Consider the following 27,939-nt stretch of genomic DNA (forward strand, 5'->3'; position numbering starts at 1 on the left):
TGGTACTTATTTCAGAATGTTGGGAGAATAAGTTAATATACTTATGTGCATGCTTAGAACAATAAGTATTCAATTAATGTTATATATTATTTTTTGTTGCAAAAGAAGAGTTACCACTTGAGTGTTTGAGAGGATGAAATAAGGCAATAAATAAATTCATACATATAAAGTATTTGCACTCATTTCTGACATACAGTAAGAATTCAGCAAGTATTATGTGCTGTTATTGTCCCATGTGACTCAGACAGTAAGTAGAAAAAGTGGTTTTTGACTCAGTATCTTTGGAAGTTAAAGCTACTATTGGTCAGGAGGGAAAGGATTGAGGAAGCGACACTGGGAGCCCTGTTATGGGCCAAGCAAAGTGTAAACATCTTTTTAGCCTTGCTTACCCACTCCAGTGTTCTTGCCTGGAGAATCCCAGGGAAGGAGGAGCCTGGTGGGCTGCCGTCTGTGGGGTCACACAGAGTCAGACACGACTGAAGCGACTTAGCAGCAGCAGCACTCTATTCTCCCAACAATCTTATAAGACATAGAGCCATAACAGAGATTTTGGAAGTTCTGATACATTTTCCCTACAGTTTCTAATCCTCAAACAGGAAAAAGATAGGTTGTTTTATTAACTTCCTGTAATAAAGATGTGTCCAGTGAGGCTGATGAATTACTGCCTCACCTGCCTCTCTTACTCAGTGCTCCGCGTAACAGTCTGGTTCCCACCATCTGCCAGGTCTCCATCCCCACTCGCTGCAACCAGGACAGAAAAAGCACAAGCTTCTTTTCTATGTAAATCAGGCTTTGATTCCCTGACTCCAGTGCATCTGGGAGACAAACCTGCTCTTTCTAGGAGCCCTCACTCAGGGTGAACTCCAATCAGAAGTTGGAAACTGGGCCAGGTAGGAGCCTTGGAGTAAAAGGTGTTTTTGTCAGAGGGAATCCACTGAAGCCAGGATTTTGTTGCTTTTGACAGGGAGCCTAATTAGCCTTTAACTCTTTAACCACAACATCGTCTTGAAGTACGGACAGGAAATTAACCACCAGCGCTCAGAGCCACATGGAAGAAATTAAAGCAATGTCCGCCTTCACTAATCCTCTTTCAAGGCAAAATAGTAAATGTGCATTATATTTAACAATAGTGTTTCCCTGGAGCTAAGCATGGGTTTCAGTGAAAATACTCTGTAATGTGTTTTTCAGAATGCTACCCTGGAATTGCAAACAGGGTCTTTTGCCCTCAACCCCAGCAGAATGAACTGCATAATGACAAGGACCAGGATCAATAAATAGGGCCTGATTTGTTATCCAGGATTTATAATTCATCGTTGATTGTAAAACAGAAGCTTGATTAGGTGTGAAGATCACTTTCCTAGTTTGGCTCTTTTCCAGTCTTTGGTGCTGGCTTAGACAAAGGTCAGGGTTGTATAAGGCTCAGAAGTGGCATTGTCCTGGCTGTATCACATACCTATTGCACATTCAGTGTTTGTATCACGGCAACCTTCATTTAGTTCATCATATGTGTTTGTAATATATGTTCATCATAGTTTATTCATATACATCCATGATACATGTTTATTCTTTTATATATAGTTTATTCATATCAGTAAATATATATTTGTCTAAACATGTATGTTTATATGAACATATGTTTATATTTGGTGTGTGTATGTGTACATATATTGCTGGATGTGGGAAAGAGTTGTAGAAATTAGTTTATTTATAGCCTCATGAAGTCACTGGTGAAGTCATTGTTTGCTAGAGCAAAAAAGGGGACTCAGATAGATTATCTAAGTCGAGGGATTTTTCAAATGCAGTCCTTAAAGGCCTGGAGTTCAGTAAAGGAGCTACAGAAAGATACACATTTAGATGCGTTTGTACCTAAATTTGAAGCCTAGCTGTGGCACTCACTAACTTCATAACCCTGAGCAAGCTTCTGCCTCTGTATAATGGGCATGATAACAATTTTGTTATAGGGATGTCATGAGTCTTATATGAGTTGATCCATGTAAAGTATGTACCACAGAGTTGGAGTTTGGTAAGTGATCAATGAATACTAGTTCTAACTATGTACCTACAGCTCTGTTTCTCTATGACCATGATTAAATATCAGTATCCCTGGAAGATTATGCTTGAAATAAACTACTCATTTGCTAAGAGATTTTCAAAAAACTTATTAATCCTGTTTAATATACTGTAGTATATATGTAAGGAAGATTAAGTTCAGAAAGTGGAGGTGACATTGTCAAGGTCATAGAAAGACTGGTCTATTGTTAAGAGGAAGGTTCCAGGAAAGATTTGGGCTTGTTGGTTTAACCAAAGCTCACTGGGACTGGTGAAGAGGTTATTGAATAAAGGAGACTCGAATTTAGTCTATATATTGACACTAGGCTCCCCAGTCTCCACTCACGTATGAAAGCTCACACACACACACACAAACTCCCCACAAACTCACATGCATGCACACGCACAAACATGTACACATATACTCACTGATTCACATGCAGACACACACATGATCTCGGTGCAGAGCCTTGTGTTAGTCAGTTAGTTGTGTCTGACTCTTTGCAACCCCAAGGACTATATAGCTGCCAGGCCCCTCTGTTCATGGAATTTTCCAGGCAAGAATACTGGAGTGCGTTGCCATTTTCTTCTCCAGGGAAATTTCCCAGCTGGGTATAGAACTTGGGTGTCCTGCTTTGCAGGCAGTCTTTACCATCTGAGGCATCAGGGAAGCCCTTGGTAAGCTGTTTATTTTTCACTTCTGCCTTGTATTCTGTAAACTTTCAGGCATATCACTCATCAGATTGATCTTGTTATGCGTGGTGGGACAACTCTACCAAACCAATCAATGTGCCTAGGATGCCCACCTCCCCGATTCTCCCCACTACAATAAGCTATTTACAAGTATTATTTCCTTAAATTCTGGGCAGGTAGAGAGTAGCCACATATGCTTTTTCTATAGGCATGGAAACTCAAACCCATAAAAGTTAAGCAAACTGCCCAAGCCCATGGGGTCTCAAAGAGTCGGACATGACTGAGCATCTAAGCACAACACAGCACATGCTAAGATTTAAAAACAGGTTTGTGTCACTCCAAAGCCCCTGCTCTGTTCCAGAATTGTGTAAGTTGAGATCCCAATTCATTAATTGAACAAGGGTGCTCAGTTAAATGGGTTTCAACTAGCATCTACAACAATAAAAACAGAATGAAAGAAAAAAAAAACACAAGGGTGCATCACAGAGTGTTATTTTCTAACACTTAAGTACATATGCATGGGTTTGTGTGCTTGGGATAGGCACATAAAATAGATTTTGAACTGTAAGTCTCAATTAGAAAATGCTGAAAGTTAGAACCTTATTAATCTATATTGCCAGGGACAGTCCAGTCATTCGGTGCCAAGCTTCCCAGGAACCTTCCAGGCAGAATAAAACGCTTCTGCATGTGTGTTCCCACTCCTGTCTTATAACCCTAACCAATGTGCACTTCAGTCTTCCCCCAAAGCATGGCCACGTGTATATGGAGGCTTTCCTACTGTGTTTTCACTCTCCACCTCTCCATGCCTCCTGGAGCACCTGGGGAGATGGACACCCAAAGAGTGTTTATTGCTTTCAATTTGACACAATTGAAAAGTGGAGCCATGTGTCAATAAAAGCTAAATGCTCCAGGTTCTCCATCTCCTAGATTTCTCTCTTTTATGACCTGGCTTGAGATCATTTCACTCTTCTTTAGTACCTACAGCAATAACAGGCTGAGGAAGAAAATAAAGACAAGAGAGAAAGAAAGAGAGGAAGGTTTAGAATTAATCATTTGTGTAACATGCCAAAAAGCAGAGAAACAAAACTATTTACTAAGTATATGTTTTGATATAAAGGAGATACAAATGACTTTTATCCAAACGATCACAGGCCCACCAACTGTCTAAAGTTAATAATTAATAACTGAACATAATTGGTTATATTCAGAGGTTATATCCAAGGGATACACTTGAAATAATGTTAACAAGGAAAAGAAAAAAAAAATGAGAACTTTCCACCCCCATTTCCTGTGCTATCCTTTGGCCAAACACAGAAAGCCAGCCCAAACTCTGCCTCCTGAGGCTAGAGAGAGTTTGACTGCAATTTTTTGGTTGTTTATTGTTGTTTTATTACTCTCCATTTTCACACGCTTCGGCAGAAGGGAAACGGAAATGCTGAGTACCCTGAGCTCATTCTCATGAGAAGAAGCCACAACAAACGCTGAGAGAGCAGAAGTCCCTGGGGCCATATTTTCCCTCCCTCCATGTAGGAGGAACATGCTTGATGACATCTTCTCAGATGAACAAGGAGTTCTTAATTTGAAATCAGCATTGACCAACCAGGCTTTGGAAAATAAAGCATTTTATCACTTGGTTGTGGACATAATCCATAGGGCTGACATGGATTCATTGTACAGACTTCTCGGAGAGCGTCACCTTATACAGTCTATCGTCTATTATTATTAATCACTGTACTGTCTCACTATCTATTGTTATTATTTACATGGCTCTGATTCTGTGAAAGGGTGTGAAAATGGAGAATAATAAAACAACAATAAGGTTAGCCTTGTCAGAACTTAGAGGGTAACCCCTCAGGGCAGATGGATGGGGCTGGGGTAGACCTGTGACTCTGGAATATTTCACACTTTGTGATATACGACACTGCAAGTTTACAGAATTTAATCAAATAAAATTTTTGATTATACAGGAAGTATTTTCATTCAAATCTCAAATCCTTCATTATTTTAATCTATGGAATTGGCTTCTTTTTATAAGAAAAATGTACCGGTCTGAATTAAATTTGTGATGACCTTGGGAATATAATGATGTCAGAGCACACCCTTCCTTCCATCTCCCCATGCAATGAGTCACTACCTCCCAACCCAGCTGACTCTTCCACTTCTATCCTGATCACTAGGTTCTTAGTCCAGCCTCTATACTCTTTCAGATGCTTTTCTCAGTTTCTCCAGACAAAGGATCGTGAGGAGGAAATGGAAAATAGTGTTCACGGCCACTGAAAGTGGAATGGTTAACAATTAAATAAAATGCTAGTTAATTTTATGCAGTATTTGAGGTTATTAAAAATATTAGAACCAGGAAAGTGGCCCATGATAAATTCAGACAGAAAAGTAAGATTCAGAATGGTTTTTTAGTATGGTCCTATTATTATAAAAATAAATAGCCACCCATATACTTTATGTGTGTGTATATATGTGCTATTGTGGAAGCTATGTATCTTTGTGTGTATGCTTGTGTATATGTATTAAAGGGGGTATAAAGTTAGACTCCCTAATTTCAACTAAACATACATATGTTTAGGAAAAAGTTTAGAAGTAATTTGTATACATAATAATATCTGTGTTAGAGTGGCAGAGTCTGAACGTTATTCTCTTTTTGTTTCAAATACAATCCTACTACTTTTATGATATACAAATGAATTATAGATAAAATATTGATATATAGATGAGAGAGATTAAAGTAAGGATTAACTGTACAACTATAGACATACTCCTAATGTGTCTAGGACTCAAATTTACCTTTTTTCCACATGAGGTTGTAGGCTAAAAGATCTCCATATTTTCATTCTCCTGGGATGATTCCTGATTCTGTGGGTAATAGGAGTGTATTATAACTAATTCTCTGATTCTAGACTAATTCTACTTTTACTAAAAGATATTCCCTGTGTATCACGGGAGAAAAATGTCATGGACATTCTTTTTTTTTGTCATGGACATTCTTATTCACTGAATATGAATGCTGCATGGAATAGTTAAGGTATTTCAGAGAAACACTCAAGTTATAGTTAGCGCACACACCAATAGTCTTTTTAAGAACTTGTGAACTGATTACGTTATACATGCCGTATCTACAGAGAGACCCTAATTATAATTGTATTGCCTTTGTCACGGACTGTGGTAACAGCTCTAATAGACAGATTAGCATCAACATGTTAATAACTCTTGGGAGTTGATGGTAAAGCAATTAAGCCTTTGGAGTAATCTTAGGAAGGATGGATCTCACTATGTATTTCTCCTGTTTGAACGCTCTGAGACATATACAGCAAATTTTATCATGAAATGCAAGGTCCTGTTCACACTTATGACTTCAGGCCCTAGTATTCAATGACATGAAAGTTATAATGAAATTTCTTAGTTCCTCAAACTTGTCAAACCTTTATGCTTCTGCAGGCATTACTGACTCAGCCCAGAGTGCTTCCACATTCATTTTGCAGCTGATAAACTTCCACCCTTTAATAGAAACACTATAAAGCTAACAAATTTCTATGTATCCTTGGATGCTTGATGAAACGTAGCCTTGTCTTCAAAACACTTTCTGAGCTCTTCCTTCTCTCCACCCCCTCCAAGTCCCTGCATTTTGTTAGTGAACCATCCTACTGGATCCTAGCATTTTGTTAGTAAACCATCATCATTGCCCATTTCCTTCACTCTACTGGGAGCTTCGTAAGGAAAGAGACCACCTTTCCTTGTTTTCTCAATTCTATGTCAGTTCCTAACAGATACCAGGTACTCAAGAACACACTTCCAAAAATATGCATTTTCATATATAAGTAATGAGATTAAATGCCCTATATATTTACATGATATGCATTTAATTTACATATACATATAAACTCATAGAAAAAAGACAAGCAAAATAAAGCAACCAAAAAAATCTGCAAGCACACATATCTCTGAAATATGTAAATACACTAAGTATTTATTAGCTTAGTTCAATGCACAGTCCAAAGTTCACACTAGCTGACTTTTGCCCAACAGGAACAGAGGAGTTGAAATAAATGCCATTTTTGGAATAATGTTCTGCTTATTTGACTTTTGCAAGAATCCTCAAAACTGGCTGGATAATCATGGCATCTTAGAAATGTGTAATGATTTTTCCTACTCCCAACCTTCATCAATACACTGTGAAACAATTCTTAGGCATCATGATTTCCTCACAGTTTAATGGGCTTTGGGGGAGAAGGCTTTCATTGTTAAGTCCTATTTTAACCTTCCCATCTAAGATGTAGACAAGGTGTACTGGTGTCCACGACCTCTGCCATGTCCTGTGATGGAAGTCACCCTTCCCCATCAAGACCACATTGTTAGAGCTTTTCTCCCTTCTGCAGACCAAGACCAAGTCATTCCCTCACCAGAAAAGGAAGAGAGAAGCACTGCGGGATGTTAGATTTAGTCTCCAAATCATTAGCAAGACCAAAAAGAAACCGAACAAACAAACCTAGTGGAATTTTTGCCTTTACAGCTAACTCCTCCAAGTAATCATTCTAGGGTATTGGCGATTCAACTTGGAAGTAGAATTCTGTCTCTCAACTGGAAGGTAAAGTAAGATCTGTTTCCAGGCAGCAGACCTGAAATTAATACCCTCTAGATGGGAATACTCTATCCTCAACCAGGAGAGCAATACAGAAGCTAAAATAAAATTGCCAACTTTCACATGCTTTGAGAGGGGGAAAAATTAATATTAAATGTGATCATTGATTTAATTTTTAAAAAATATATGCAACATTGAAAGCATGAATGTGCATATATTCTTAACTCTTTTTTGTCTGTGAATGTTTTTATCTTGATGCATATATTAAACTTTATCTTATTTCAACAGGGGCAATGTTTACAGTGACATGATATTAAAAACAGTGACAAGCAAAGGGTAAATGGGAAAATGAAGACAGGAAAAAGTGAGAAAGAGTCCTAGAACCAGACACATGATTCACATACAAACTATATGCCATAGAGCTTCCCTGGTGGCTCGGATAGTAAAGAATTCATCTGCAATGCAAGAGACCCAGGTTCAATCCCTGGGTTGAAAACATCACCTGGAGAAGGGAATGGCTACCCACTCCAGTATGCTTACCTGGAGAATTCCATGGACAGAGGAGCCTGGAGGGGTAGTCTAGAGAGTCTAGAGAGTGGGACACGACTGAGCGACTAACACTATATGCCATAGAATTTCAAATGTTTCAGGAAAACTAGTGTCTCTGGGTCTAGGTGTCCTAGAATGTAACATAAAGAGGCAAATGTGGTAAGTGTGAAAATGTTGATTCTTAGCAGATAAAAGTAAACCAATAGCCAGAAGAATCCAGCTATTCTAGATATAGAGACTTGCGAGAACTCTTTCTCACTTCCTAGAGGTGACTATGTACCTGAACCAGGTTTATAATAACACCTACATATTGTAAATAGAAAAAGTCTGCTATTTCTTCCCCTTCAGGACACGGAGAAAAGCAAAATACCAAAAGGCCATTTCTTCCTAAGTAGTTTATTATGACGGTGGATAGTACCTAGTGTTTGGGAAAAAAAATCTATACACTGCTAGAACCAGTGTTCTGTCTCATTTGGCAAATAAATAAAAGAAAAAGAAAAAAAATAAAAATTAAATTAAAAAATATCATGGGGAAAATAAGCATTCTTTTATTTACTCACTCATTACTTATGAACTCTGTGTGGTTCAAAATAATACACAAATAATTTTTTAACTGATTTCACTTTTTCTCAAATGTAAAGACTCAAGCACATTTGGAAACCTTTATTTCACAATATCTGCAGCATATAAGGTAGAACAGACAACCCTCAAAACCTCTTCCACTTCAAACATTATTTGATGCTGGGTGATAAAACTACTGGCAAAAAAACTGAGTATATAGAATGAAGGAGTATATCCTGAGGGTGGGATTGAACAGGATTTCCTTGGACAGAATCATAGTTTTCACAGTATAGAAAGAAAAACGGCACAGTTCACCTTACTGCCTAGTATGTTGTACTGTTTTTAATTCAATCTATTTTGCAAATTTATAGGTTATTTTGCCTCAGAAGCTAAAATTATGTCTAATATGACAGCCAGTGAAGAAGCCTACGCCTTTTGGATTCTGAAAGACCTGGATGGAGTTCTAGCCTTTTCATGTAATAACTATGTGATCTTGGCAATTTATTTATTCTCTGCACAATAACAAGGAACCTTAATTGTTAAGAAAGAAGCAACAATGAAAAGTACCTACAAAAGTTTAATAGGAGGCGAATTCTCATCAAATGTTTCTTTCCTTCCTTTATAGGAGTTTTATTCTTATATAAAAAAAGCTGGTGTACATTTAAGCCTTCACTGTATAAATATATTCTCTAAAACTCCTTATAAGAAGCTAGAATTAATTGTAAAATTAAGAATACATGTAAACAGAGGAACATCTTATGCTTTTTCACAGCAAAGGCACTTGATTTTAGCTTCTGAAGCTGTAGTCCTTGTTAGTTCCTTGAACAGTTTCCTGAGTGAAAATACGCAACAGAGACATTTTGACCTGAGTGATATCACTTTCAACAGAACAAAGATGTTTATGTGCTGTATAGTATTTTAGCATTTGATGCTGGGAGCAAAGTTTAAGAGTTCTGAATATACATGAATATCCTAACTTCATTTACCAACATCTCCTTTGAAAAGGTGAACTTGATATGTTTTAAAATTTCATGCCCTTGGGTCTTATTAAGATGGCTTACCTGAATGGAACACATTTAAATCTACTTTATGGAGTGCAACAGTTGGGCTTGTATTCTCCTTTTTCCCTTTCTTCATTCCCTCTTCTATTTCCTCCTCCTCTCCTTCCTATTCCTCCTTCACAGAAAAAAAAAAAAAAATTTGCTGATGGAAAGCACTTTAAGGGAATACTTGCTTAAAAAGAGATGACTTTTAGGAAGAAAAATGAGTCCAGAAAAAATTAAAATTTTAAGGAAAAAACCCTCATTAGAAATCAAAGACTTCTAAATAAGGCATCTTTTTTATTAACAGTGATGGAAGTAGTGAAATTATAAAAATTTAGTAGTCAGGACTGTCTTACTATGATGAAACTTGCATATTGCTGATGTCACAGAAAGCTATATAACTCTTTAGGTAAATAGCAGGGAAATGAATATGAAGAGCTAATAAGCCATTGATAATCTTTGACCTAATAATTATAAATCTAAGGATTCCTTTTTTTTTGTTTTTGAGAATGCCAACTATGTACCTAAACTTATGTTAGGTGCTACAAAGATGAATCAGGCAACACCTCTGTTTCAAAACATTCATATCAAAATGACTTTAAAGGCTGTTACATGAGACAAAGAAGGATACTACATAATGATCAAGGGATCATCCAATAAGATGACATAGTAATTGTAAATATAAATGCACCAAACATAGGAGCACCTCAATATATAAGGCAAATGATAACAGCTATAAAAGGAGAAATCAACAGTAACAATAATAGTGAGGGACTTTAACACCCTGCTTAAATCAATAGATAGATTGAGACAGAAAAAATCACTAAGGAAACACAGGACTTGAGTGACACAGACAGACTTAACTGTCCCAAGGATGCAAGGATTCTTCAGTATACATAAATCAATGTGATACATCATATTAACAATCTGAAGAATAAAAATCACATGATCATCTCAATAAATGGAGAAAAAGCTTTCAACAAAATTTGACACCCATTTAATATAAAAACTTTCCAGAAAGTTGGCATGGGGGAACATATCTCAACATAATAAAGATCATATATGACAAACCATAACAGATATCATTCTCAATGGTGAAAAACTGAAATCATTTCCTCTAAGATTAGGAGCAAGACAAGATGTCCACTCTCACCACTTATAGTTAATATAGTTTTGGAAGTCCTAGTCACAGCAATCAGAGATGAAAAATAAAATAAATCTAAATTGGAAAAGTAAAACTGTCACTGTTCACAGAGGACATGATACTTAGAAAATCCTAAAGATTCTACCAGGAAACTATTAGAGTTCATCAATGAATTTGGTTAAATTACAGAGTACAGAATTAATTCACAGAAGTCTCTTGCATATCTATAAACTAACAAGGTATCAGAAAGAAATTAAGGAAAGAATCTCATTTCTTTTTTTGCATATATCTTTGTCCTGTCTAAAAACTACAGTATGTTCTTCATGAATTTAGTTTTCTAAAAATCACCTTCAAAATTCAGTTTTGAAATATAAGCCAAAGACAGCTTAGGAGCTTTTAGAGGGATAGATAGAAATAAAAAACCCTGGGAAAATAATCTCTCTAGGTTTCTGATGGAGAAAATGGGAGTTTTTACATCTGCCCTAGTTTAAATGTATTTTTTTTTAATTTATTCATTTTGGCAGCACTGGGTCTTTGAAGCTATGTGCAGGTTATTCCCTAGTTGGGGTGCATGGGCTTCTCAATGCAGTGGCTTCTCTTATTGCAGAGCATAGTCTCCAGGGTGCATAGGCTTCAGTAGGGTACATGGACTTAGTTGCTCCATGGCATATGGAATCTTCCCAGATGAGGGATTGAACCCATGTCCTCTGTATTAGCAAGCAGATTCTTAACCACTGTACCCTCAGGGAAGTCCCTTAAATGTGTTTTTTGGATAGCAATTAAAAAAAAAAAAAAAGACAAGACTAGTGTTTTCAAGTCACTGGGACACTAGGAAATCTAAAATTTTGCAAACATACTATATATAATCAGAGACAATATGCTGTCCCACTGTCCCTTAGCTCTGTGTGTGTGTTAGTCGCTCAGTTGTGTCTGACAGTTTGCAACCCCATGAACTGTAGCCCTCCAGCCTCCTCTGTCCATGGAATTCTCCAGGCAAGAATACTGAAGTGGGTTGTCAGTCCCTTTTCCAGGGTATCTTCCCAGCCCAGGGATTGAACATGGGTCTCCCACACTGCAGACAGATTCTTTACCATCTGAACCACCTGGGAAGCCCCATCCCTTAGCTAAAGAGTCACAAATATGACAAGTAGGAGGACGCGGAATGAACACGATTTCGATGGAGACACTGAAAAAGAATTAGCTGTATGCTTAATGAGGTATGTAATAACATGATAGAGAATTCTCACAACATAAAATCTATAGATCCTTATAGGGGAAATGTCAAAGAAAGGGGAAAAAAACCCTGTAAATTGCTACTTCCATGTATTATAGCTTTATTGAAAATTATAAACTCATTTTTCTTTCCTACCATACAATGATTGCTTTAGGGAAAGAACTACATCTTTAAGTATCAGTTAATCTGCATCATTTAATGAAGTTTTTGCCACATAACATTCTTCCATTAAATGTTTCTTAAAGAAAAAAAAAAAAGGAAGGAAGGAGGGACGGAGGGAAGGAGGGAGAAAATAGAAGGAGAAACATGAATGAAAAGAAAGGAGAGTGGGGTCAATGCCAATGGAGGTTGGAGGTCCTCAGGACCTGACGGGGCTTCAGCTTTGGGACCCTGTGGTGTCCAGTTCATGCCGGACGGAGCTGGTCTCCTCAGGACCTGCTTGGAGGTAGTGCTGCTGAAGGAGAAATCATCCAGAGGCCCCAAGACTACTGACAGTGGTGGCCACTGGTAGACTCTTCCCACAGGGCTTCTTCATACCACGTGAACTACTACAAGGACAACGAGCATCACTACTTCCCTTGAACTTGAACTGGAAAGAGAAGGTAAAGGAAAGGAAGCAGAGGAGCAAAAGATCAAAACTGGAGTCTTGTCACTGCCGTTATTAGTGCTTAATTTAAGATCAGTACTTAATTTAAGATTGAGGCATAAAGTGATTACATGACTTGATTATCACCTTAAAGAGGTCAAGCCCTGAGCCTTTGGAGTGGGAGCACTGACTCCAAGACCCTAGACTACCAATGAACTAACCCCAGGGAGTATCAAATAGTAAGAACTCACACAAAGGAAACCACTTGAATACAAGGCCTGCCTAACCACCAGTAGCACCATGTGCCTCATCTAAACAACAAACAAAACAAAAATACAAACCCAATCATCAGCAGACAGGATTACCACCTCACTCAGCCTTGCCATCAGAGGAAAAACAAACAGACAAAAGACTCAGCACAAATCTCACCCTATGCAAAGCTCACACAAACCAGTGGACCAAACTTAGGAGGGCAGAAACCAAAAGAAACAAAGAATTCACCCTTGAAGCCTGGGGAAAGGAGACATCAAACACAATAAGTTTTAAAAAAAATTAATGAAAAGACAGAGAAGTACTACACAAATGAAGGAACAAATTAGAAACACAGAAGTCCAAGTAAATGAAGAGGAAATGGGCAAACAACTTGAAAAAGAATTCAGAATAATGATAGTAAAGATGATCAAAAACCTTGAAAACAAAACGGGAAAAATGCAAGAATCAATTAACAAAGACCTAGAAGAATTAAAGAGCAAACATACAGAGACAAACAATATAATAACTGAAATTAAAAATACTATAGAAGGAATCAAAAGCAGAATAGCTGAAGCAGAAGAACAAATTAGTGAACTGGAAGATAAATGATGGAAATAACTTCTGAAGAGCAGAAAAAAGTAAAAAGAATGAAAAGAACTGAGGAAACACTCAAGGCCTCTGGGACAATATCAAACACACCAACATTTGAATTACTGGGGTTCCCAGAAGAAGAAGAGAATAAGAAAGGGGATTAGAAAATTTTTGAAGAGATTATAGTTGACAATTTCCCCAACATGGAAAAGGAAATAGTCAATCAAGTCCAAGAGATGCAGAGAGTCCCATACAGGATAAAGTGAAACTGAAAGTGGCTCAATCCTGTCCGACTCTTTGAGACCCCATGGACTATACAGTCCATGGAATTCTCCAGGCCAGAATACTGAAGTGAGTAGCCTTTCCCTTCTCCAGGGGATCTTCCTGACCCAGGAATCAAATGAGAGTCTCCCGCATGGCAGGTGGATTCTTTACCAGGTGAGCCACAAGGGAAACCCAAGGAGAAACATGCCAAGACACATACTAATCAAACTAACAAGAACTAAACACAAAGACTATTAAAAGCATCAAGGGAGAAGCAACAAGTAACACACAAGGGAAACCTCACATGTTTAACAGCTGACCTTTCAGCAAAACTCTGCAGGACAGAAGGGAATGGCAGGATATATTTAAAGTACTGAAAGAGAAATATCTACAACCAAAATTACTGTACCTAGCAAGGATCTCATTAAAAATTGATGGAGAAATCAAAAGCTTTTCAGACAAGCAAAAGTTAAGAGAATTCAGTACCACCAAACCAGCTTTACAACAAATGTTTAAGGAACTTTGTCAAATACAAGAGAGGAAAAAGATCTACAAAATCAACCCCAGACAATTAAAACAATGGCAATAGGAACATATATATCAATAATTACTTTAAATGTAAATGGATTAAATGCTCCAACCAAAAGACACAGACTGGCTAAATGGATACAAAAACAAGACCCATATATATACTGTCTACAAGAAGCCCATTTCAGACCTAAAGACACATATAGACTGAAACTGAGGATGAAAAAATATATTCCATGCAAATGTGAAGGAAAAGAAAGCTGGAGTAACAATCCTCATATCTCACCAAAAAGACCTTAAAATAAACAAGATTACAAGAGATAAGGACAGACACTACATAATGATTAAGGGATCAATCCACGAGGAAGACATAACAATTGTAAATATCTATGCACCAACAGAGAAGCACTTCAATACATAAGACAAACACTAACAGATATAAAAGGAGAAACTGACAGTAACATAATAATTGTAGGAGACTTTAACACCCTACTCACACCAATGGACAGATCATTGAAAAAGAAAATTAATAAGGAAACACAAGTCTTAAATGATACATTAGATGAGATGGATCTCATTGATATCTTCAGGACTCCAATCCAAATGCAGAAGAATACGCCTTCTTCTCAAATGCACATGGAACATTCTCCAGGATAGACCACATCTTGGGTCACAAATCAAACCTCAGTAAATTTAAGGTAATTGAAATTGTATCAAGCATCTTCACTGACCACAACGCTGTGAGACTAGATATCAGTCACAAGAAAAAAAGTGTAAAAAACACAAACACACGGAAATTAAAAAGTATGTTTCTAAATAACCAAAATATTACTGAAGAAATCAAAACGGAAATAAAAAAATTTCTAGAAACAAATGACAATGAAAACACAACAACTCAAAACCTATGGGATGCAGCAAAAGCAGCTCTAACAGGGATGTTTATAGCAATACAATCCTACCTCACAAAAAAACCAAGAAAAATATCAAATAGAATACCCAACTTTACATCTAAAATAACTAGAAAAAGAACAAAAAACTCCAAATTAGTAGAAGGAACAAAATCATAGAGATCTGAGCAGAAGTAAGTGAAAAAGAAATGAAAAAACAATAGTAAAGATTAATAAAACTAAAATCTGGTTCTTTTAGAAGATAAACAAAATTGACAAAGCTTTAGCCAGACTCATCAAGAAAAAAAAAAAAAAAAATCCAACAAACTTAGAAATGAAAAAGGAGAGGTTACAAAAGACAATGCAGAAATACAGAGGATTATAAGAGACTATTATGAATAACTGTACGGCAATAAAATGGAAAACATGGAAGAAATGGACAGCTTATTAGAAAAGTTCAATCTTCCAAGACTGAACCAGGCAGAAATAAATTATTAACAACCCAATTCCAAGCACTGAAATTGAAGCTGTGATCAAAAATCTCCCCCAAAACCAAAAACCAGGAACAGATGGCTTCACAGGAGAATTCTATCAAATATTTAGAGAAGAGCTAATGCCTATCCTTCTAAAACTCTTTCAAAAAATTGCAGAGGAAGGAACACTTCCAAACTCATTCTACGAGGTCACCATCACTCTGATACCATAACCAGATAAAGATAACACAAAATAAGAAATCTATAGGCCAGTATCACTGATGAACATTGACGCAAAAATCCTCAACAAAATTTTAGCAAACAGAATTCAACAACACATCCAAAAGCTCATGCACCATGATCAAGGATGTAAGGATTCTTCAATATACACAAATCAATTAATGTGATACACCATATTAACAAATTGAAAGATAAAAGCCATGATAATCTGAATAGATGCATAAAACACCTTCAACAAAATTCAGCACCCATTTATGATTAAAACTCTTCAAAAAATGGGCATAGAAGGAATCTACCTCCACATAGTAAAGACCACATATGATAAGCCTACAGCAAACCTTATTCTCAATGGTGAAAAACTGAAAGCATTCCCCCTAAGATGAGGAATAAGACAAGGGTGTCCACTTTCACCACTATTATTCAACATAGTTCTGGAAGTCCTAGCTACAGCAATCAGAGAAGAAAAAGAAATAAAAGGCATCCAGATCAGAAAAGAAGTTTTCACTTATTTGCAGATGACATGATACTGTACATAGAAAACTCTAAATGTATCAGAAAATTACTAGAGCTAATCAGTGGATTTAGCAAAGTTGCAGGATACAAAATCAATACACAGAAATCACTTGCATTTCTATATACTAACAATGAAAAATCAGAAATAGAAATTAAGGAATCAATCCCATTAATCATTGAAACAACAAAAAGAATTAAATATCTAGGAATAAACTTACCTAAGGAGACAAAAGAACTGAACACAGAAAATTATAAGACACTGATGAAAGAAACCAAAGACTACATAAACAGATGGAGAGCTATTCCATGTTCCTGGGTAGGAAGAATCAATATTGTGAAAATGAATATACTACCAAATGCCATCTACAGATTCAATGCTATCCCTATCAAATTACCAATGACAGTTTTCATAAGACTAGAATAAAAAATTTCACTGTTCATATGGAGACACAAAAGACCATGAATAGCTAAAGCAGTCTTGAGTAAGAAGAATGGAGCTGGAGGAATCAACCTTCCTGACTTCAGATTATACTACAAAGCTGCAGTCATCAAGACAGCTTGGTACTGGCAGAAAAACAGAAATACAGACCAATGGAACAAGATAGAAAGCCCAGAAATAAACTCATGCACCTATGGGTACCTTATTTTTGACAAAGGAGGCAAGAATATACAATGGGGCAAAGAGGGCAAATATAAATGGTGCTGGAAAAACTGGACAGCTACATATAAAAGAATGAAATTAGAACACTTCCTAACACCATACACAAAGATAAATTCAAAATGGATTAAAGACCTAAATGTAAATGTAAGACCAGAGACTATGAAACTCTTAGAGAAAAACATAGGCAGAACACTCGATGACATAAATCAAAGCAAGATCCTCTATGACTCACCTCCTAGAGTAACAGAAATAAAAACAAAAGGAAACAAGTGGGACCTGACTAAACTTAAAAGCTTTTGCACAGCAAAGGAAACACTAAGCAAGGTGAAAAGGCAACCCTCAGAATGGGAAAAATTAATAGCAAATGGAAACAACTGACAAAGGATTAATTTCCAGAATATACAAGCAGCTCATACAACTCAATGCCAGAGAAACAAACAACCCAATCAAAAAGTGAGAAAAAGACCTAAACAGACATTTCTCCAAAGAAGACTTACAGATGGCCAACACACACATGAAAAGATGCTCAACATCACTTATTATTAGAGAAATGCAAATCAAAACTACAATGAGATATCAATTCACACCAGTCAGAATGACCATCACCAAAAAGTCTACAAACAATAAATGCTGGAGAGGGTGTGGAGAAAAGGGAATGCTGTTGCACTGTTGATGGGAATGTAAATTGATACAGTGATTATGGAAGATGGTATGAAGTTTCCTTAAAAACCTAGGAAAGAAACCACCATATGACCCAACAATGCCCACTCCCAGGCAAATACCCTGAGGACACCAAAATTGAAAAAGACATATGCATACCATTGTTCATTGTAGCACTATTTCCAATAGCTAGAACATGGAAGCAACCTAGATGTCCATTGATAGATGAATCGATAAAGAAGTTATGGTACATATACACAATGGGATATTACTCAGCCATAAAAAGGAACACCTTTGAGTCAGTTCCAACAAGGTGGATGAACCTAGACCCTGTTATACATAGTGAAGTAAGTCAGAAAGAGAAATGCATATATATGGAATCCAGAAACATGTTACTGAAGAATTTACTTACAGGACAGCAATGGAGAAACAGACGTAGAGAATAGACTTGTAGACATGGGGCGAGAGGAGGAGAGGGTGAGATGTATGGAGAGAGAAACATGGAAACTTACATTACCATATGTAAAATAGACATCTGTATGCCTCAGGAAACTCAAACAGGGGCTCTGTATCAACCTAGAGGGGTGGGATGGGGAGGAGATGGGAGGGAGGTTCAAGAGGGAGGGGATATATGTATACCTATGGCTGATTCATGTTGAGGTTTGACAGAAAACAAAATTCTATAAAGCAATTATCCTTCAATAAAAAATAAATAAATTTTTAAAGAAAGAAAACAGAGGAGAGGAGGAGGAGAGAAGGAGGATGAATGGAAGGATTAAGAAATATAGCCTAAAAGAGCTAATTTTATTTTGAATTTGATGTACACACATAAAAACAAAAGAAGAGCTGCATCAGGTTGTGGTGCAGCAGGAGAAGGAAAATGAAATAGTATTTCTGGCCACAGATACAGCAGATGGCTCCAGGATGGGTGGTCAATATTACACTATAGGGAAAACTTCAAAGATCATTGACCTAAATTCCCATCGTTCCTGAACTACAGATCAGGGATGTTCATGAAATTGTTTCTTTTCAAAGTGTAAGGAGATATAGAAGTAAGAGGGCTTATGATAGAAACAAATTTCCAAAGTATAAAATGGCTCTGTTTTCTTATAACCAGGAAACTAGTCTGAACACCTCTTCTCTGCACCCAGTGGAAAGATTACACCTTTCCTTTCCAAATGTCTTATTTATAATGTATTGTAAATTATCCACTCAACTCAAACCCTTTGGTGTGTGGCTCAAAAATTACTTCTGTCATCTAGCAATGACCTCCTCCAATTCCTAAACAGCAAAAAAACCCTCCTGGCCTCGCCTGCGCTCATGCACTCACTTCCTGAACTCATCATCTCAAAAAGACCAACTTCTGTTGCTCCTTATAGAGGAAGACTCTCCCTGGGACGCCTGACCTCTGAATCCCTCTTCCCTTACATAACCCACAAACTTCTCATTCATCAACACTGTATTCAATCTGCAATTTTTCTGAAAAGGCTTCCTTAATTCTCTAGCAAAGTACCCCTTCCTCTTCAGAGTATCAACAGAGCTCTGCTTAATTGACGTGCTTTCGAATAAACAAGTGGAAAATGAGTGCCTCAAAAAATAAAAGGAAGGATGCCCATCTTTTGTGAAATCAGACTGTGGCCATTTTTTAACAGTGAAAAACATCTTCATTAGAAGTTTGAATAAGACTATAAACATAGCAAACCCAAGTTACAATATTACGTATTTTTGATTTGGGATGTACAAGAACTGAAATGTGAAACAAACTTCGAATGTAGCTCACTCTCAGCAGTACATGAACCTGAAAGCATCCACCTTATAAATTCTGATCCTACGTAGACCTCTTGAAGTCCTAACTTGCCATTACTGCTAGTTCTCTTTCTGCACTTGCTCACCAAAATGTAGTACTTTAAAAAATTTTGACAACTCATAATTTTGTTGAAGGAAGGAGGGACATCTTTGCTCCATGGCTGTACAATTTTCTCATTTTTAGATTTTCAAATACTCATTAGACCTGGACTTTGGATCTCAAGACCTGGGTTTGAGTCATGGCTTCACTGTTACTTGGGTGTCCTTGGGCAGATAATCTTACCTCTCTACAACCTTAGTGTCCTCTCCTTTAAAATAGGGAAAATAATACTGTCTGAAAAGTAGTTTCTTTCTCTTCTCCTTTCTAATTTTTTTTAATTTTCAAGAGCTGTGGGCCAGGCACTGTGCTCAGTGTTTTCCATGTAGAAACTCATTGATCCTGGCCGACAGTGCTCACAGCACTTACAGTCTAGAGTCAGAAAATGCATGGGAAGTGCTTTGCATGATGCCTAACATACAAAGAACACTCCTTGTATGCTGGCCATCATATATTTTTCACTGATTCTTTTTAATTTAGGCTAGAAGACCCTGAGAAGACAAAGTTTCCCTAGTCGCATCCTCATTTCAAGGATGGAAATGGGGCAGAAGGACAAATGATGCCCTAAAGATAGGCAATAGGCTGAGCTCTTCAACCTCTAACTTTGGTTGAGCTCCCTTTTCCAATATATACTTTTTTTGGCCTGAAGCTGTAAGGATATGGGACTGCCTGGGAAAATTTTCCCCAGTAAATGTGTATGTGGCCAGTATAAACAGTACTCAGAATGAGGGGACCTTTTACTATCGCTTTTTGGAAGTATGAACTTGGGTAATTTGCTACTTTAGGTAAATCTTGTCTCCTCTTTGGCCTACCATAATGTACATTCTAAAATGTACATTCTAAACTATTAATATAATGTATATAAATTTCAAAACTCAAATTCAGTCTTTAAGGATAGGGGAATGCCTCATCAAAAAAGCTTGTAATGGATTTTTAGGAAATTCCTGTTTTGTTATTTGTAAACCTCAAATATTCTCATGTTATTTTTCACTTCTTATTTCCAAATCCACATAATTTTTCAGAGGATACATAAGTTAAGAGCTTCCAGTTTTAAGACTTTGTTTTTATTGACTGTTTCTCATTCCTACTCCTGTGTTATTTTACATTGGGATAAATTTTATATTACAAATAGGTATTATGACAATCTCTTAATAAAACCAGTAACCTGTTTCAGAGTCAGGTTTATCACCTACTACAACAGAAGCACCTCAAACTAGTGGGTGAATCTTGCCACTTGATATGTTCTGGGACAATGACTTTCACCAAGTAGAAATGTCATACCTGCTTGTATAACTGCACAGTCCCCATAATCCATGAATCATGCTATTGCTGCACTACTTCTAGGGCAAATAACTTGGGAAAGAGCATGTGTTTTGAAAACTGTTAAAAAGGAAACTGTTGACATAAATATGTATAGGAGAAGATCAACATATGGAAATTGTCATGGTAAGTTTTCCTCCAGAGTAAATGAAAAGGAATGTCAAACCACAAAGAATCTTTTCCCAGAGCTTCTGAGAGTGAGAGCAGAAATTTTTAAAAGGTATGGAATCATACCCGGAAATAGTTGGATCATAAAAAGGTATAGCATCCAATTCTCTTCAAAATGTTTTTGGAAATGCTTTGGGAACTTTAGCTTTTTCTCTGCGAAACAAAATATGACTTCAGTCTCCCTCAAGGTGAGGTTATTCTCTGGGCCATTCATTTCCATTTAATAACCGTTTAAAAATAAGCATATTTCTCTTTCACTTCCACACCTATCCGGACTCCTCTCACCTTTCAGGGTCCAGGCACTGGCCTTTCTCCCCTAAAGCTTGCTCTGCTGACCCCTGCTTCATTTGACCCCATGCTTTTTTAAAACTTAAATTATTAGATGTGTGTAACACAAAAATTTCCATTTACTTCCAACAAGGTCTTGCATTATGCTTGAATCATATTCTCCCATCAGATCCATAAAGGCAAAGGTAAAATCCTGCTTTCTAAATCACTCAGTCTTTCTGTGGGGGCTTAAGAAACATAGACATCTCCCACTTTTCAAAAGTTTACTTTTATCAAAAATATATATTAATACCTATTTTGGCTAACCAAAACACATTTGAAGAAGATTTTGCTTCTAAGAAAAAAGGTGAAAAGTAAAAAAATAGTGATCAGCATTTGTTGTGCAGCAATTGTTATAGAGGTATGTACCCCAATCAGGGAGAGTGACACTGCCAAGTTATTTTCTCAGGAATGACACCAGCATCTTAGCACCAAGTCACCATAACTTTGAATAGTGTCTGTGAGCATCTGTGCTTTATCTTGATTTACTCTGTGCATCTGTTAGCAAGATGTGTCCTAAGGTAATTGCTCCTTTGCTTTAGGCATTTCAGCTTACAAAAGGTTTCACAGGAATGGACCCTTTCAGCTTGGGGGGAGGGGCACCTGTGTTGGCAATAATGGGCTTAACAATTTGGATGATTTAACCATAAACCTGCTATTATTACCAAGGTTGATCTGACAATTGGATTACCCAATGTGCATATGTGGAAATTTCACCCACTAGAAGTATTTCCATTGTATCACAGATAATGCCCTCCTGAACCAATGGAAATAACCACCAGGAAAGTCTTTCATGCTCCTCCTTGTAGGAGGACAAATCCTGCCCCTTTCTGGGTGATAAGAATCCCTCTGCCTGCCTCCTTGACTCCCCAGCAAATACAGGTTACTCAAGGTAGAGAGGAATGAGTAGTAACAGCTATTCTACTCTGCCTAGTGAGTCCTGATCTAGACTGGTTCTTCCTTCCAGCTCCTAGGGGACTTCAATCTATGAAAACAAAAATGTCCCCTTTTTTAAAAACATTATCTATTTTAATTGGAGGCTAATTACTTTACAATATTGTAGTGGCTTTTGCCATACATTGACATGAATCAGCCATGGGTGTACCTTTTCAACAGTAGATGGGAAGTTGGTTCATAGTACAGATTTTGGAAATGCTAAAGCATACAATAGTTTGTTTCTTGAATCAGTGTCTAGTCTTCTTTGCCTTTCTCTTCATTGTTCTAAACAAATGGTATTAAACTTTACATCCCTGATTTATCCAGAGCCCAGTGCCTGGCATGATGCTAAGCAAAAGAGGAAACAGATAAAATCAGAGACACCTATGAACTCAGAAACATATTGATGGTGACTAGTGTTGGGGGTTCAAGTGGGAAAAACCAGTAGTGCACAAGTTTAGATTCTATTTACTGCCCTCGCATTAGTGCTTTGGGGGAGTCAGAGAGGATCATCCAATGAATGGCTTGAAAGAGGAGGTGAAATCTGAGCTAGATTTGGGAAAATGAGAAGAACTTTGATAAATGAGAATAGGGTGGAAGGATGTTCCCAGGCAGAGAGGAAACCTGAGCAAAGGTGAAGAGGCAGAAAATCAGTAGGATTTTCAGGGAAATTCAAGCAATCAAGTGTGGCTAGATCATAGATCTTGGTAATTGGTTGGGGTGTATTTCAGGATGGGGAAGGAGAAATAGAGCATCCTAAAATGGCTATATGCTATCTCATAGGCCATAAAAATTATCTTTTTTAAAAGTAGAAACTTGATTTGGTGAGAGTTGAGCCTTCAGGATGGCAGAAATACTGAACCTTTAGAGTGATATTTCTCAACAGCACTATTACTAATATTTGGGGCCAGATAGTTATTTTTCTGTAAGGTTCTTCCTATGCCTTGTATAATATCTTGCAGCACCTCTAGCTGTTATCTGCTAGACTCCAGCAGCACCTCCTTCCCTACTTGTGGCAACCAAATATATTAATATCTCTAGATATAATGGATTGTCCCCTAGAGGGCAAAACTACCCCTAGTTGGGCCTTAGAGTCTGTTTTTATTTTTCATCATCATATCTCACCTCAAATCTAGCATTGGTAAGCCATCTACTTGTCCAGTAAAATAAGGGAGTTGGATGAAAAATTACTAGATAGTCACAACCTCCAAGGTATTATTCTTCTGTCATGCCACTGGGACAAAAATGAACTATTGTATTCAGTCAGGGCCTGCCTGGATCAAGTTCTGGTCCTGCTAGGCAGTGTAGAACAGTGGACAGATAATGGGTTTTGGAGCCAGTCACCACTGTGGATCACAGGTCCCCTCATTTACTGGCTGTGCTGTGATGCAGAGAAAGGCTTTTTCAGCTGTAAGATAAACAATGAGTAATATCACTTCCTAGGAGAGGCTAAGCAAAGATGAAGTATATAAAGTGCCAGCTCAGGCCCTGGCACTTACAAGTGGCACCAAAAATACATACACTTTCCCTCCAAAGTACCTGGAAGTTGACTGGATCCTAAAAGGTGAGGTCTCCAATGTAGGCCTGGGTAGTTTCTCCCTGTAAGGACAAATCCTCTGTGGGTTTTCCATGCCCTATGCTAGGGGTGGACAAACCATAGCTCATGGGTGAAACTTGGCTTGCTGTGTTTTTTCCTATGGCCCATGTTACAAATGGTTATTAAATTTTGATCCCTTTCTTTTTTGGCTTGTGATCTAAAGATTTTTTGATGTGGACTACTCTTAAAGTCTTTATCGAATTTGGTACAATACTGCTTCTATTTTATGTTCTGTTTTTTTTTTTTGTCTGTGAGACATGTCACATCTCAGCTCTCAGACCAGGGATTGAACCTGCATGCCCTGCACTTGAAGGCCAAGTCTTAACCACTAGACTGTCAGGGAAGTCCCCTACATTTTGAATAGTTGGGAAAAAAAGAGAAATGCATTTCATGATATATGAAAATTATTCTATTACAATCTCCATAAATAAAAATTTCACAGAAACACAACCATAATCATTCTCTCACTTGCTGTCTCTGTGGGGAATTCTGTGCTATGACAGCAAAGTTGAGTAGTTGCAACAGAGACCATAGGTTTGTAGGGTAGAAACTTTTACTATTTATCTCTTTACAGAATAAGCTTACAAACTACTGCACTTTACCAATCCTTAAACCCTCCTTCCTCTCAGAGCCTTCATACTACATTTCGGTAGCTACACAACTCCGCTTCTCTCAGCCTCTGTTATTATCCCAAGCACCAGAGTTAATGTTACCCAGGCCCAACTCACATCCAAGCTTTTTCCCTAGCTTTCTTACAGGTAAATTGACAAAAATTGTATTTATTTAAGGTATACAATTTTATGTTTTCATATATCTATATATCATGAAATGATTATCACAATAAAGCTAATAAACGTGAGCATCATTTCATAGTTATTACTTTTTGTATGTGTGGTGAGAACACATAAGATTCACTCTTTTGTCACATTTGAAGTATAAAATACAGTATCATTTTATAGTCACCGTGCTATACCTTAGATTTCCGAACTTATCAACTTTTTTGGATCCTATGACCAAAATCTCATTTCCTCCATCTACTTGCCTCTTCCAATTACCCTTTCACTCTGATTCTATGAGTATGGCTATTTTAGATTCCACATATGAGATATGCAAAATTTGTCTTTCTGTGTCTGGTTTGTTTCACTTAGCATAATACCTGCTAAGTGATAGAGCTTCCTATTTAAGGCTGAGTAATATTCCACTATATTAAAGGATATAGATTATATATATATGTGTATCTTCCAGACATGGCAGCAGTCTTTGCTCCCAGGAGTAGGGAGAAGGAGGTTACCAGTTACAGTGGGAATTGACATCAGGTTGGCTCATCAGTTACCAGGGAAACCAGCAGAAGGGCTCACCCTTCACCACCTCTTTGATCAGCTAGCAGGTGGAGATGTTCTGATCTAAATGTTAGAACGGTCACTAGCTGGGGTGGGGGCACATATGTAGGAAGGTCAGTCATGAGAGTAGGGTGTAGGTAAAGCAGGCACTGGTCTGACAGGGGGTGTCCAGAGAGCAAAAGAACAGCCATTTTGGGTGGCCTGATCATATACTCCACCTCTACATACCCCACATGTCCTTTAAAATCTTGGTCTACCCCTCTCCCATGATATCCCTGGGGTCAGGTACATGGAGGCAACCAGATACCACAAACAATATAGATGCCAGCAGCTGAAAAGTATCCAGAGTGAGTAAGATACTTATTATGCTAAAAACAGTCATTCACCAGGATGTGGGCAAATTTTGAAGCTTCCTGAGAATTCATATGTGTGTGTGATTTCTTTTAAGCCAATTAAACAGAGTGCATCCACAAACCAATCTTGGCAATGCCATTTGCAGGTAGAGGCATTTCATATTTATAAGATACACATCAGTTCACTTGCTCAGTCATGTCCGACTCTTTGCAACCCCATGGACTGCAGCATGCCAGGCCTCCCTGTCCATCACCAGCTCCTGGAACTTATACAAACTCATGTCTATAGCGTCGGTGATGCCATCCAACCATCTCATCCTCTGTCGTCCCCTTCTCCTCCCGTCTTCAATCTTTCCCAGCATCAGGGTCTTTTCCAATGAGTCAGTCCTTCACATGAGGTGGCCAAAGTACTGGAATTTCAGCTTCAACATCAGTGCTTCCAATGAACTCCCAGGACTGATCTCCTTTAGGATGGACTGGTTGGATCTCCTTGCAGTCCAAGGGACTCTCAAGAGTCTTCTCCAACACCACAGTTCAAAAGCATCAATTCTTTGGTGCTCAGCTTTCTTTATAGTCCAGCTCTCACATCCATACATGACTACCAGAAAAACCATAGCTTTGACTAGACAGACCTTTGTTGGCAAACACATACATATACCTATATAGGCACAAGGATCTCCGTTTTCTTGCTAGAATTTAAGGCTCCTTGTTTTCTTTTTTTTCCCCTTTGCTCTCAAGCATTAAAGTTCCTGAGAGCCTAGGTAGATTATTTCTCTCTTAAAAGCACTGGAAGAGAAATACACATTCCTTCTAGAAAGTTAACTTCCTCTAAGCTCATAGGCAGAAACCTGTCTTATAAAGTCAAAAGATTCCCATTTAGGACATTTTCAGGGATTTTTTTTTTTTTAAACAGTTTCTAAATAGCCAATTTGGTGTAAGAAGTAAGAGTGACCATAATACATATCATTCAGTCAGATGCACCTGCCTCACTTCCAGAGGCACGTGAATCCACATTGAAGTTAACCTTCACTTCAGCTGTTAACTTGGCCTCTGTGGCCTTTATTAATATGAAAAGCAGCCGCCAGCCCACAGCTGTGGCCAATGCTGTATTATCTAACACTTTTTCCCTTGGCAATGGCAGTCCCTATCTCTACAACAGAATTAGGGGTGCCTATGAGTTCTCCATCTGTCCTGGTGGCCCCCAAGAGAGGTCAGCCACTGCAGGAGTCCTCCATAACCTTTTACACCCAGTGACTCCTGGGCCCCACGTTAAATGGACAGCTCCTGTGAACTTTCCATTCCTTGTCCTTATTTCCAGACATCTCAGGCTCTCAGGAGTTTCCCTGGTCTCCTGGCTGCTCCAGCAATTTTGGGGCTGCACCCAGCAGGCCTTCAGGCCCTGTCCTTGCCCATTCTCAAGACCAAAGAAAGAGCCCAGAGTTAGCAACAGACCTCAGTGGTTTCATGGATGGGGGATCTTACACCTCGAAGCAAGGCCCTGGAGCTGAGACAGGAGGGAAAAGAGCAGGACACAAACGCTAGGTAATTGAAGAAATGCACAGCTATAGGGATGCGAGAAAAACCAGCCTGAACCAGCCGAAACCAAGATGGCTTTGGGAAGAGCAGCAGGGTCAGTGACACTCAGGATACCTCCACTGTAAAAGCAAACATCACCCCCACCCCACACACACACCTGGTTCTTATGCCACAGCAGTTTCAAGAGGGACCATAAAAAGTCGAGAAGTTAGCAGGGGTCCCATTCTTTTTTTTTTTTTTTCAGAAACCCTCACTGTTCCCCAAAATAGCAAGAATATTCCTCCCACTCATTAGTGTGTGCAATTACTTAGCCTACAAAACCCGCTATCAATTTCAGGGCCCGCTCTCAGTTTCAGAGACAGTCCATGTTCTACCTATGGAAGGTGTATCCCTCTAAATAAACTTACCTTCGCTTTTCCTTGGCTGGCTCTTGAATTCCTTCCCCCTGTCGAGAAACCAAGAACCCTCACTTAGCGGTCAGTCCATCTGCAGGACGCCTGCAGGCCCCGGGACGTGACAGCTCCCGCCCCAGCCACATAGCAACAACACTCCACGGTACCAGGCAGGCAGCAGGCAGGACAGGGCAACTCCTGGAGGGAGGCGGAGGTTACCAGTTATAGGGGGAATTGACATCAGGTTGGCTCATTGGTTACCAGGGAAACTGGCTGAGGGGCACGCCTCTCACTACCCCTTTGATCAGCCATCAGGTGGAGGTGTTCTGATCTGAAGGTTAGATCTAAAGGTTAGAACAATCACTAACCGGGGTGGAGGCAGGTAAGTAGGAAGGTCAGTGGTGTGAGTAAGGTGTAGGTGAAGCAAGAATTGGTCCAGCAAGGGATATACAGAGAGTGAGAGAAGAGCCATCTCGGGGTGGGGGGTGTGATCACACACCAGTACATAGAACACTCTTAATGTTTGCTTTTATTCTTACAATTTCAGTTTT

The sequence above is a fragment of the Dama dama genome, chromosome 21, assembly GCF_033118175.1.
Source record: "Dama dama isolate Ldn47 chromosome 21, ASM3311817v1, whole genome shotgun sequence".
NCBI classification, from domain to species: Eukaryota; Metazoa; Chordata; class Mammalia; order Artiodactyla; family Cervidae; genus Dama; species Dama dama.